Source organism: Vicia villosa, linkage group LG1, assembly GCF_029867415.1.
Source record: "Vicia villosa cultivar HV-30 ecotype Madison, WI linkage group LG1, Vvil1.0, whole genome shotgun sequence".
Taxonomy (NCBI): domain Eukaryota; kingdom Viridiplantae; phylum Streptophyta; class Magnoliopsida; order Fabales; family Fabaceae; genus Vicia; species Vicia villosa.
In genome coordinates this window covers 158720136-158733004 of record NC_081180.1, presented here as the reverse complement: position 1 = coordinate 158733004, position 12869 = coordinate 158720136, and positions in this window count along the sequence as shown.

Below are 12869 nucleotides of genomic sequence, written 5' to 3'. Positions count from 1 at the left end.
TAAAATCAGCCACAACTTGTCCTTTCATAGCTTTTAAAGGAACATATGTTAAGGAAAATTCAGTTAGCGCTAAGGCCCACTTACCAATTCGACTATGCAAAATTGGTTTAGACAACATATGTTTGATAACATCAAAATGAGAGGACACATAAACATCAACAGGCTTTATATATTGCTTAAGTTTGTTACATGAGAAATACAAGCATAAGCATAATTTTTCAATATCATTATACCTAGTTTCAGCATCTACTAGGGTTCGACTTAGATAATATATAGCTCTTTCGACGCCATTATCATCTTCTTGGGCTAACATACTCCCAATTGTCGAGCCTGATGCAGCTATGTACAATTTCATACTTTTTGTCCTATTGGGGGGTAACAAAATAGGAGGCTTAGTTAAATAAGCTTTTATTTGGTCGAATGTCTGTTGATGTTCTTGCTCCCATTTGAATTGATCTTGGTTCTTGAGCTTCACAAGTGGTGAAAATATCTTCGTTTTGCCACTTAGATTTGAGATGAATCTCCTCAAGAAGTTAATCTTCCCCAACAATGACTGGAGTTGTTTCTTTGTTTCTCGCGCCTTTAGCTCCAAGATTGCTTTCGTCTTATTTTGGTTTATCTCAATGCCTTTCTTGTGAACCACGAAACCCAGGAAATCCCCTGCATGTACACCAAAAGCACATTTTAAAGGATTCATTTTGAGTCCATATTTTCTCATTCGTTCAAACACTACGCCAAAAATGGTTTTTAAAAGCGCCCTTACGAAAGCGCTTTATAGTGAAAGCGCTCTCATAGCCTTTCAAAAAAAAATTGCTAAAAAAAGTGCATACCCTACGAAAGCGCTTTTGAAAAGCGCTCTTATAGGTGGAAACTTAAAAGCACTTTTAAGTGAAAGCGCTCTCATAGCCTTTTTAAAAAAATTTCGCTAAAAATGTGCATACCCTACGAAAGCGCTTTTGAAAAGCGCTCTTATAGACTGACTTGTGAAAGCGCTTTTGAAAGCGCTCTTATAGCCCATGATACGACGGCGCTTTTTAGTTAAAAAACGCTCTGGTACCCCATGCTTTGAGAGCGCTTTTTAAAAGCGCTCTGGTACCCCATGCTATGAGAGCGCTTTTTAAAAGCGCTTTGGTACCCCATGTTATAATTAAAATTAATAAAATTGAGGGTTTATTCTTTCAGATACGCTTCTGTTCATTATCTTCGATCTCCAGCATTTCATCTCTTCGTACCACCAATTTATATGTTTAAAGGTTGACTCAACACAAGCAAAACAAGAAGAATGCAGAAAAGCAGCAGTTAGGTCGACCTACCATCAACCCAGGTCGACCTAAAATGGAGAAAAATTCATATACTCCTGCTAGGTCGACCCACACATCATTTAGGTCGACCTAAATTGATGAATTCTACATACCAGCCTGTTAGGTCGACCTACACATCAACTAGGTCGACCTAATCTGTGAAAATGTCCCCAGAATGCATTTTGAGAGGATTCTGGTCGACCTACTCCTTCAACAGGTCGACCTAACTGGGAGCAAACTTCAGCAAGCACTGCTAGGTCGACCTAACCTCTACAAGAGGTCGACCTAACTGATCAAGAAAGTCCAAAATTCAGTTATTCTTGGTTCCAACTGTTATGCAATCATATATATTGCGTAAGGGTAATTATTCAAAGAAACACCAACGACTGAAAGATACACAAACGCTTCTCATCTTCGTTCTTCATCATCTCCAACACAATTACACATAATCATTCTTGCGTTGCGGGTTAGTGATGAGTTCGATAACGTCCATGGAACGGAATTGAAGATTCCTAGTGGGTGAAGGTTTGTGGGGTTTGTTGGTGAATAAAATCTGCGGGTTTTGTCCTCCACGACGGGTGGTTCTTGGGGGTTTTTATCAAGAGGCGTTCATTGAGGATTCGGCTGAGTGTAACGATTGAGGAACGGGGAGTTCAAGGAATCAAGACACTGCAGAAGGGAATCGAAGTGAAGCTCTTGGATAACCTTGATCTTGCTCAAGATTAAGGGGGAAGAAGATTCAAAGGATCGACATAATTGGTTTATCGTTTATCGCTTTGTTATCTTCTTTGTATATACTACTTTCAACATTAATGAAAGATTACCCAATTTCAATTTGGAATTGGGGGCAGACGTAGTCGTAGCGAGGACGATCGACGAACTGCCTAAACAAATATCGTGTTCTTGTCGCTTTTACTTTTTCATTTACATTCTGTTCATAATTGGTATAATTGCTAAATTGATCAATGATTCAAGTGTTAAAATTGTGAATTAAAAGTTCTGCATAAACATCACAATTCACCACATCTTGAATTAGCATCAATTTGAATATTGTCACCAAGTGTTTGTCTATTTGCTTAATCCACCTTACTGCATTGTAAATCAAAGTTTGTCAATCTAGAAGTTAATTGATATTCAGTTGTGACACGTATTGATTCGATAGCATATTTCCTTATCCGGAATTTCGAATATCTTGTGGTTTTGTAACACATATAACCCTTTGCAATAGCGGTCCGGAATAGACGCAAGTCGATTCAGAACCGCTTTCGCTATAGTCTGTAAAAATCCCGGAAAAACTGTGTTGGATCTATTCACCCCCCCTCTAGATCCTTAGGCCAGCGTCTAACAAGTGGCATCAAGAGCTCTGGTTTATTCCGTGCTACGTGAAACACTTATTGGAAAGATGGCTTCCGGACCTAAAGGGGCTCATAATAGAGCTCCAGTTTTCAACGGCGAAAACTACGGCTATTGGAAGGATTGTATGTGTGTCCATATCAATGCAATTGATAGGAACATCTGGACAGCTATTGTCAATGGTCCATTCCAGATCACCATGACAAATGCAGCTGGTGCAGTTGTTCCAAAACCAGAAGATACTTGGAATGCTGAAGATGAAAAGAAATATGCATACGATTGGAAAGCGAGAAACATTCTAATCTCAGCTCTAGGAGTTGATGAATACTATCGCGTTTCCCATTGTAGATCAGCTAAAGCTATGTGGGACACATTGCAAGTTGCCCACGAGGGAACGAATGATGTCAAACTAGCTAGGATCAATACGCTAACTCAAGAGTTCGAACTTTTTCACATGGAAGATGGTGAAACCATCGAAAGCATGCAGAAAAGATTCGTTCATCTGAAAAATCGATTAAATTCTCTTGATAGACCTGTTTCCAATGCAGTTGCTACTAACAAAATCTTAAGATGTTTGAACAGGGAATGGCAACCCAAAGTTACAGCAATTAAGGAAGCAAATGATCTCAACACTTTAGACATTACCACTCTTTTTGGTAAACTAGAGGAACATGAACAGCATCTTAAATGCCTTGACATGCATGAGAAGAGGACTAAGAAAGAAAAGGAGAAGAACCAAAGCAAAGGTCATAACAAATCTAAAAGAGCTTACATAGCATGGGAAAGTGATTCATCTAGTGAAAGCTCATCAAGCGATGAAGAAGAATCAGCAAACCTATGTTTCATGGCTCATCAAAACAAGAAAAAGAAAGCTGTAAGTCATCTTAAACCTGAACTCGTAGATAAGGTATCTCATTCTCAACTAAAACTTGCTTTTGAAGAATTACATAGAGATGCAATTAAAGCTTTCAAACTTTTGGCCTCAAATAAGAAATTTTTTTCATATCTTGAATCAAAAGTTGAGAAAACCGAAAAGGATATGGAAGCTTTAAAACAATCTATGCTAGACATTCAAAAGGACAAAGTTGAAATAGATCCTACATCATGGTTTGGTTGTGAGACATGTCACATTTGGCAAAAAGAAGTAAGAGATCTAAAAGCCAAGTTAGACAAGGCTCTACAACCAAAAGTGACTTTTGCGGTTGATCCAAACAAGTTCAAAAGATCGTATACTCCTTTATATAGTAAATACACTTTTGTACCAAAAGTATCAACTAGCAAAACTCCATATTCTCATCATATTACCTGTCATTATTGTTGCAAAAAGGGACATACCATTGAAAAATGCAAATTTAGGAGAATTTTAGTTCCTAAAGGAGTATTTCAATGGTTGCCTAAGTGCAACAAATTGTGTACTCACTACCAAGGACCCAATGAAAATTGGGGACCTCCCTCTTTAAATTAATCTTGCAGGAAAAGTGTCTTGACATTGCCGAAAGGTTGTGGTTCCTTGATAGTGGATGTTCAAGACACATGACTGGAGACCTATCTCTTTTCGTTGAGTTTCAAGCAAAGAAAAAGGGGTATGTCACCTACGGAGATAACAATCGGGGAGCCATACTTGGTAAAGGAAGTGTAGGTCTTTCATTTAATGGTGCAGGTCCATCCACTGAAGACATTGTCAAGGATAAGGAAGATGAGAATGAAAGTATCGTAAAGAAAGATGCTGAGAGAGAGAAAGATGAGTCTCACAATGAAAATGAAAGAGAAAGCATCTCAAACAATGAAGAACTTCCCAAGGTCTGGACAAATGTGAAAGACCATCCAATTGACAATATAATAGGAGACATCTCAAGGGGCGTTACAACACGCTCAAAGATAAGTAACTTCTGTCATCATTTTGCTTTTGTTTCACAAGTTGAGCCGAAAAACGCTAAGGATGCATTACTTGATGAGCATTGGCTAATGGCCATGCAAGAAGAATTAAACCAATTTAAACGGAATGATGTTTGGGACTTAGTCCCTCATCCGGGAGTTCATCAAGTAATAGGCACTAGATGGGTTTTTCGTAACAAACTTGATGAAAACGGTGTTATTACTAGAAACAAAGCTAGATTAGTTGCCCAAGGTTATAATCAAGAGGAAGGTATTGATTATGAAGAGACATACGCTCCTGTAGCACGTCTTGAAGCTATTCGCCTCTTACTTGCTTATGCTTGTTCTAAAGACTTCAAACTATTCCAAATGGATGTTAAGAGTGCCTTTCTAAATGGCTATATTAATGAAGAAGTCTATGTTGCTCAGCCACCCGGCTTTGAGAATTACATGTATCCAACTCATGTCTATAAGCTGAAACGTGCTCTATACGGTCTTAAAACAAGCCCCTCGGGCTTGGTATGAACGTTTGAGCAAATTTCTCCTTAGTCAAGGGTACTCTAGAGGTAAAGTTGACACTACTCTCTTTATTAAAAGAAAAGATGAGGATATTCTCTTAGTCCAAATTTATGTAGATGATATTATATTTGGGTCGACTAATGCAAAACTTGTCAAAGACTTTTCTAAGCTTATGCAGAGTGAATTTGAGATGAGTCTCATGGGTGAGCTAAATTTCTTCCTTGGCCTACAAATCAAGCAACTCAGTCATGGAACGTTTGTGAATCAAACTAAATATTGTACGGAGCTGCTCAAAAGATTTGGAATGAGTGAAGCAAAGGAAATTGACACACCTATGGCAACAAATACAAATCTAGACAAAGATGAGAAAGGTAAAGAGGTTGATGTGAAATTATATCGAGGAATGATAGGTTCACTATTGTATCTTACTGCCTCAAGACCAGACATTATGTTTAGTGTGTGTATGTGTGCAAGATATCAATCTTGCCCAAAAGAATCTCACTTGAAAGCTGTCAAAAGAATTCTGCGATACTTACGTGGAACTACTACATATGGCCTATGGTATCCCAAAGGAAATGAGTGTCATTTGGTAGGATTCTCCGATTCAGATTTTGCCGGCTGCAAATCCGATAGAAAAAGCACTAGTGGAACGTGTCATCTATTCTCAAACTCATTGATAAGTTGGCATAGTAAGAAACAAGTATCGGTTGCATTATCCACTGCTGAGGCAGAATATGTAGCTGCTGGAAGCTGCTGTGCACAAATATTATGGCTCAAGCAACAACTTCTTGACTTTGGTATTAAGCTTGATCGCATACCTATCATGTGCGACAACACAAGCGCCATAAACTTGAGTAAAAATCCTGTCTTACACTCACGTACCAAACATATTGAAATAAGGCATCACTTTCTACGAGATCTTGTAGAGAAAGGAGACGTTACTTTTGAACATGTAGAAAGCAAGAAGCAACTAGCTGACATCTTCACCAAACCTCTAGCAACGGAGCAATACTTCAACATTCGTAGGGAATTAGGGATACTCGATATCTCTAATTTGGGCTAATTACGTTTGTTTTCTCTTAATATTATTTCCTTACTTTATGTATATATATATTTTTCTTGCTAACATTTTTCTTAGCATAAAGGTAGTTCATCATCAAGCCAGGCGTCATATTGAAAAAGCGGTAACGTAATTGTTGTTCACTTCCAAAAATAATATTGATACTATAATATGCTATCAATTAACATGCTTATAGTGACTTCATGCATAAAAACTGCTCTTGCTCACATATGTGTCTCATGCTATCATTAACTACCTTTTATCTACTATACTGTACATGCTAGCATTGTTATCTATGGTCCTCTTGTTACTCTTCTATTCTCTTGTTTTCTCTTTTTGATGTTGACAAAGGGGGAGATAGATGCTGGATGTACGGGGGAGCTTTGTTGAGAGATTGCCCTGTTGAGAGATAGATGCTGGATGTACGGGGGAGCTCTGTTGAGTCTTTATCATTTACTTCCAAAGCTTAGACGAATGGTTTGCCATCATCAAAAAGGGGGAGTATGTGAATACAAGATTACACTCAAAGATGTTTTTGATTCATGGCAAACTCAAATAAGCATTCAAACAACAAGACGGAAGCAGAAAACTTAAAGAAAAGCAAGCATTGATCACTCATAGGTCAACCCATTATGTTTATATGTTTAAAGGTTGACTCAACACAAGCAAAACAAGAAGAATGCAGAAAAGCAGCAGTTAGGTCGACCTACCATCAACCCAGGTCGACCTAAAATGGAGAAAAATTCATATACTCCTGCTAGGTCGACCCACACATCATTTAGGTCGACCTAAATTGATGAATTCTACATACCAGCCTGTTAGGTCGACCTACACATCAACTAGGTCGACCTAATCTGTGAAAATGTCCCCAGAATGCATTTTGAGAGGATTCTGGTCGACCTACTCCTTCAACAGGTCGACCTAACTGGGAGCAAACTTCAGCAAGCACTGCTAGGTCGACCTAACCTCTACAAGAGGTCGACCTAACTGATCAAGAAATTCCAAAATTCAGTTATTCTTGGTTCCAACTGTTATGCAATCATATATATTGCGTAAGGGTAATTATTCAAAGAAACACCAACGACTGAAAGATACACAAACGCTTCTCATCTTCGTTCTTCATCATCTCCAACACAATTACACATAATCATTCTTGCGTTGCGAGTTAGTGATGAGTTCGATAACGTCCATGGAACGGAGTTGAAGATTCCTAGTGGGTGAAGGTTTGTGGGGTTTGTTGGTGAATAAAATCTGCGGGTTTTGTCCTCCACGACGGGTGGTTCTTGGGGGTTTTTATCAAGAGGCGTTCATTGAGGATTCGACTGAGTGTAACGATTGAGGAACGGGGAGTTCAAGGAATCAAGACACTGCAGAAGGGAATCGAAGTGAAGCTCTTGGATAACCTTGATCTTCCTCAAGATTAAGGGGGAAGAAGATTCAAAGGATCGACATAATTGGTTTATCGTTTATCGCTTTGTTATCTTCTTTGTATATACTACTTTCAACATTAATGAAAGATTACCCAATTTCAATTTGGAATTGGGGGCAGACGTAGTCGTAGCGAGGACGATCGACGAACTGCCTAAACAAATATCGTGTTCTTGTCGCTTTTACTTTTTCATTTACATTCTGTTCATAATTGGTATAATTGCTAAATTGATCAATGATTCAAGTGTTAAAATTGTGAATTAAAAGTTCTGCATAAACATCACAATTCACCACATCTTGAATTAGCATCAATTTGAATATTGTCACCAAGTGTTTGTCTATTTGCTTAATCCACCTTACTGCATTGTAAATCAAAGTTTGTCAATCTAGAAGTTAATTGATATTCAGTTGTGACACGTATTGATTCGATAGCATATTTCCTTATCCGGAATTTCGAATATCTTGTGGTTTTGTAACACATATAACCCTTTGCAATAGCGGTCCGGAATAGACGCAAGTCGATTCAGAACCGCTTTCGCTATAGTCTGTAAAAATCCCGGAAAAACTGTGTTGGATCTATTCACCCCCCCTCTAGATCCTTAGGCCAGCGTCTAACAAGTAAAGGTCAACTCTGGGTTGAAAAAGAAAAGTGGGTCAACTCTGGGTTGAGAAGGAAAGAAAGAAGATCAACTCTGGGTTGGGAGAAAGTAATTGGATAATGGCTATGGGTTGAAGGTGGAAAGATGAACAATTAGAAATAACCGTCAACTCTGGGTTGAGTGGGGAAAAAAGGTGACCGTCAACTTTGGGTTGAGTGGGAAAAGCAAATGATAACCGTCAACTCTGGGTTGAGTGGGAAAAGGAATCAATTATGGATTGAACAAACGATAACCGTCAACACTGGGTTGAGTGGGAAAGAGATCAACTCTGGGTTGAATAGAAGATAACCGTCAACTCTGGGTTGAGTGGGAAAAAAGGAAATCAATTCTGGATTGAACAAATGATAACCGTCAACTCTGGGTTGAGTGGGAAAATTAAAGAAGATAACCGTCAACTCTGGGTTGAGTGGGAAAGACAAGAGATAACCGTCAACTCTGGGTTGAGTGGGAAAAGAAGAAATCAATTCTGGATTGAACAAATGATAACCGTCAACTCTGGGTTGAGTGGGAAAAAGAAAGAAGATAACCGTCAACTCTAGGTTGAGTGGGAAAGACAAGAGATAACCGTCAACTCTGGGTTGAGTGGGAAAAGAAGAAATCAATTCTGGATTGAACAAATGATGACCGTCAACTCTGGGTTGAGTGGGAAAAAGAAAGAAGATAACCGTCAACTCTAGGTTGAGTGGGAAAGACAAGAGATAACCGTCAACTCTGGGTTGAGTGGGAAAAGAAGAAATCAATTCTGGATTGAACAAATGATAACCGTCAACTCTGGGTTGAGTGGGAAAAAGAAAGAAGATAACCGTCAACTCTGGGTTGAGTGGGAAAAGGAATCAATTCTGGATTGAGTAAAAGGTAATTGTCAACTCTGGGTTGAGAAGTAAAAGATCAACTCTGGATTAAAAAAGGATAACCGTCAACTCTGGGTTGAGTGGGAAAGGGAAAAACCGTCAACTCTGGGTTGAGAGGGAAATAAGAAAGGATAACCGTCAACTCTGGGTTGAGTGGGAAAAGACAAAAGATGACCGTCAACTCTGGGTTGAGTGGGAAAAGAGAGAAGATAACCGTCAACTCTGGGTTGAGTGGGAAAGAAAGACAAGGATCAACTCTGGGTTGAAGATAAAAGGGGAAATCAACTCTGGGTTAGAAATGAAATAAACGTCAACTCTGGGTTGAAAAAGAAACGTGGGTCAACTCTGGGTTGAAGGATAAAGGGAAATCAACTCTGGGTTGAAAACAAAGGGTGGACATTAACTCTGGGTTGAGAGAAGGTAATTCATCTCTGGGTTGAAAGTGGAAAGATGATCAATTAGGAATAACCATCAACTCTGGGTTGAATGGGAGAGAAAGAAGGTAACCGTCAACTCTGGGCTGAGTGGGAGGGAGAAATCAATTCTGGATTGAACTAGGGATAACCATCAACTCTGGGTTGAGAGGGAAAGAGATCAATTCTGGGTTGAATAAAGGGTGACCGTCAACTCTGGGTTGAGTGGGAAATAAGAAAAGATAACCGTCAACTCTGGGTTGAATAAAAGATAACCGTCAACTCTGGGTTGAGAGGGAAAGGAGGAAAGATAACCGTCAACTCTGGGTTGAACACCAAAATATCAACTCTGGGTTGAAAAAGGGATAACCGTCAACTCTGGGTTGAGTGGGAAAAGGAAAAGATGACCGTCAACTCTGGGTTGAGAAACGATAACCGTCAACTCTGGGTTGAGTGAGAATAGAGAAACAAATAGAAATATCCGTCAACTCTGGGTGAGAGGGAAAGAATCAACTCTGGGTTGAAAAAGGATAATTGTCAACTCTGGGTTGAGTGGGAAAGGAGAAAGGATAACCGTCAACTCTAGGTTGAGTGGGAAAAGAAAGGATCAACTCTGGGTTGAGTAAAAGATAACCGTCAACTCTGGGTTGAGTGGGGAAGGAAGAAATCAATACTGGATTGAACAAAGGATGACCGTCAACTCTGGGTCGAGTGGGAAAAGGATAAAGGATGACCGTCAACTCTGGGTTGAGTGGGAAAAGGATCAACTCTGGGTTGAATAAAAGATAACCGTCAACTATGGGTTGAGTGGGAAAAGGAGAAATCAATTCTGGATTGAATAAATGATAACCGTCAACTCTGGGTTGAGTGGGAAAAGGATAAAGGATGACCGTCAACTCTGGGTTGAGTGGGAAAAGACAAGAGATAACCATCAACTCTGGGTTGAGTGGGAAAGAGGAATCAATTCTGGATTAAACAAGAGATGACCGTCAACTCTGGGTTGAGTGGGAAAGGACAAAAGATAACCGTCAACTCTGGGTTGAGTGGGAATAGAGAAACAAATAGAAATATCCGTCAACTCTGGGTGAGAGGGAAAGAATCAACTCTGGGTTGAAAAAGGATAATTGTCAACTCTGGGTTGAGTGGGAAAGGAGAAAGGATAACCGTCAACTCTAGGTTGAGTGGGAAAAGAAAGGATCAACTCTGGGTTGAGTAAAAGATAACCGTCAACTCTGGGTTGAGTGGGGAAGAGACAAAAGATAACCGTCAACTCTGGGTTGAGTGGGAAAAGGAAACAATAAGAAATATCCGTCAACTCTGGGTGAGAGGGAAAGAGAAATGCTGGAGTTGGTGGTACGAAGAGATGAAATGCTGGAGATCGAAGATAATGAACAGAAGCGTATCTGAAAGAATAAACCCTCAATTTTATTAATTTTAATTATAACATGGGGTACCAAAGCGCTTTTAAAAAGCGCTCTCATAGCATGGGGTACCAGAACGCTTTTAAAAGCGCTCTCAAAGCATGGGGTACCAGAGCGTTTTTTAACTAAAAAGCGCCGTCGTATCATGGGCTATAAGAGCGCTTTCAAAAGCGCTTTCACAAGTCAGTCTATAAGAGCGCTTTTCAAAAGCGCTTTCGTAGGGTATGCACATTTTTAGCGAAATTTTTTTAAAAAGGCTATGAGAGCGCTTTCACTTAAAAGCGCTTTTAAGTTTCCACCTATAAGAGCGCTTTTCAAAAGCGCTTTCGTAGGGTATGCACTTTTTTTAGCAATTTTTTTTTAAAAGGCTATGAGAGCGCTTTCACTATAAAGCGCTTTCGTAAGGGCGCTTTTAAAAACCATTTTTGGCGTAGTGAAGATGGTCTAAGTGACCATTTTCAGAGTTAGATTTTATTACAATATCATCAGTATAAACCTGCATAAACTTGTCAATAAAATCATGAAACATGGAATTCATGGCTCGTATGTATGTAGCTCCAGCATTTTTTAAACCAAAAGGCATTACTACCCATTCATAAGTTCCTAAAGCACCTGGGCATCGAAACGCCGTCTTAGGTACATCTTCGTCAGCTATAAAAATTTGGTTATAACCTGAATATCCATCTAATAAGCTGAGATATTCAAATCCGGCTGCGGAGTCGACTAACATTTCAGCAACCGGCATGGGATATTCGTCTTTAGGGGTAGCCTTATTTAGATCTCTGAAATCTATGCATATACGAAGGCTACCATTTTTCTTTATGACAGACACTATATTAGCTAACCATTCGACATACCTCGCAGTTCGAATAAACTTGCTTCTCAACAATCTTTCAATTTCTACCTTGATTTTTTCCACAACCTCTGGCGCAAATCTTCTAGGAAGCTGCTTGATAGGTTTTTTACCTGGGTTTAAAGGTAGTCGATGCTCCACCACCTGTCGACCCAAACCAGGCATTTCATGATAATCCCAAGCAAAACAATCTTTTTATTCTCTTAGGAGTCGAATCAACTTGGTTTTTAGATCACCCGCAAGCTTCATGCTTACATATGTAGGCCTTTTACTAATTCCATCACCCAAATCGATTTCTTCCAGGGGATCTTGAGATTGCATTCTTTTTACTGATCCTGCTGGATCCATTTCGAAACCTAAAGGTTCGTCATCATATATCCCATCAAATCTTTCGACCTGGTGATCGACTTCTTGATTGTTTTCATTTTTTACTATCATGGCCTCAATAGCCATATTTTTCTCTAGTTCGGCTTCTAAAGCCGCTCTTTCTTTGTTTTCGGCCAAATAAGCCGTTATTCGAGCCAGGTATTCTGACTCAGTGGTCATCATCTTTGACTGTTGTCCTCTGCTCTAGAGGACTTTCATGATTCAATGGTTCATTAGGATCTTCTTTATTCCAAATGAAACCATAATTTGGGTCTAAGTTCAGATACTTAGACACATTTTCATCAAAAGGATATACATCTTCTGCTTTGTAGCAAGGAGCTACATTTGCCAAATGCTGGTCGAAGTGTCTGCGACCACTTTCAGTTTTGTAATAACTTTGGTCAGCTTCAATATTCTCCACTATACCATCTGGTCTCCAAATGGCCACACGCTGATGTAAGGTGGAAGGAACTGCCCCAATACCATGGATCCATTCCCGACCCAGGAGCAATTTAAAATTTGCCTGAGATGCGATCACCATGAAGATGGTTGACCTAACAGTCGAACCAACAGCTAGTTTTACTTGAATTACTCCAAGTATTCCACTTGTCTTGCCCTCATAATTTGACAGTGCCATATTATGGGGTCTTAAGTCTTTATCCGATTTTCCTACTTTCTGGAGGGAGGAGTAGGGCATTAGGTTCACGACAGCTCCACCATCGACAAACACTTTGTCTATCGGCACTCCATCCACTTTTGCCCTTATGAAT